The following is a 1,748-nucleotide window of genomic DNA, read 5'->3' on the forward strand; positions in this document are numbered from 1 at the left end:
TTCTTATTTACTTACATTTTTATTCAAAACTTAAAAATCATCTTGATACTTTATAACACTTAAAACTTCCTTGTATAAAACTAAAGTTGGTTTAATTGCTAGTTACATAGTTCTCGTGGGAATGATATCCTACAGTCTAAGTCACTATATTCCTTGTATGATCGCGTACACTTATGTGTGTATTTGAATGGAACAAGTCTTTAGCGCCATTTTTAGGGACTAGTAAAATTAGTAATTTATTAAATTTTTGGTTTTTGATAGTAAGTTTAAGTGTTAACGACTTGATCTTAGCGGCTGAATTTTTGTAGGTTTAGCTGAACATAGGACTGGTGAGAGATAGAGAGTTAGTAAAGCCTTTTTTGAAACCAAAACTTGTATTTCAAAAGAGGCAAAGAGCTCATTATCTAATTCAATAGGTTCAAATGGATGAACAAAGAAATGATCCAGTTGATCCAAATGTCGAAAATATTCCATCTCTAATTATTCTAACTACTCTTGCTCAACCAGCTGCTATACCTATTCGTGAGGTGGAAATCCCACTAACAAACCATGTGACTAATAGTATTCGCAAACTCGAGCCATGTGGTCTATTTGAATTAAAGCAGAATATAGCACAGTTGCTAAATTTGGCTGGGCAATTTGCCTAATTTTATCATGAAGACCCACAGTAGCAGATACAGACTTTCTTGTAAATAAGAGATACCTACATTCCTACAGGGATGAATACTGATTATGTTAGACTGACTCTCTTCCCCTTTTCTTTAATTGGGAAAGTGAAGAGGTGGTTACATATTAAACCACCACTCTCCATTACTTCTTGGGAAAATCTAGCTCCAGAGTTTCTTATTCGATTTTTTCTATCAGGGAAGACTATATGTTTGAGAAGCGATAATCTAAGTTTCACACAGAAAGAATGAGAGAATATTTACCAAGCTTGGGAGAGATTTAAAAGTATGCTCAAAAATTTCCCTCATCATCATTAGTCTAATGATGTTCTCGTTCATACATGTATTAAAGGGCTAGAGCCAAATACCAAGATTCTCTTGGATTCAGCAGTAGGTGGGCAAGCTCTTGAGAAGACCTATGATAAATTATACACATTACTGAATTGGATTTCACAATGGAACCCAGAATGGCATGCTGACTCAAAGAGTGATCCTAAGAAGGTTACAGGTGTGTTAGAGGTAGATCAGTTCATTGCTCTATCAGCTCAACTTGCTACAATGCAAAATCAGATACTTACTTAATTGATCAACATAAAGTTGGGGGTTCCGTAAGCAGCATCTACAACTAATGCAATCCAATGGAATTTTTGGTGTGAGCTTTGTGGAAGTAGTGAACACGTCGCAAATATTTATGTGGTTAATCCAGATTTTATTAATTATGTGGGGAATGAAAATTATCTGGGATGACAGAACTTCGGTAACACATATAATCCCAAGTGGAGAAATCATCCTAATTTCTCATGCAGTGGAAATCAGGCACAGAACAATAATCAGTATAAGAGGAGAATGCAGTAGAATCAATAATAGGTTTAGAATAATCAAGCGACTACTCAAACAAGTAATATAGAGGAGATGATGAAGCAGTTTTTAGCTAATCAAGCACAGTTTGCATCAGATTTAAAGAGTCAACAGTTGATTACAAGGAATTTGGAGTTGCAACTCGATCAGATTGCAAAAGCACAAAACACAAGACCTTAAGAAGTCTTATCTAGCGATACAGAGGCAAATCCAAAGCAGGTAAAT

General features: G+C 35.2%; 1 non-coding gene across 1 annotated transcript; it reads right to left on the reverse strand.

Annotated features, from left to right (window-relative positions):
* Positions 1-875: 875 nt before the first annotated feature.
* LOC124895278 lies at positions 876-982 on the reverse strand. The gene has a single exon (XR_007051641.1). It is a non-coding gene; the product is annotated as a small nucleolar RNA R71 (small nucleolar RNA).
* Positions 983-1,748: the final 766 nt, after the last annotated feature.

Source organism: Capsicum annuum, unplaced genomic scaffold (genome assembly GCF_002878395.1).
Source record: "Capsicum annuum cultivar UCD-10X-F1 unplaced genomic scaffold, UCD10Xv1.1 ctg81019, whole genome shotgun sequence".
In the NCBI taxonomy this organism is placed as follows: Eukaryota; Viridiplantae; Streptophyta; class Magnoliopsida; order Solanales; family Solanaceae; genus Capsicum; species Capsicum annuum.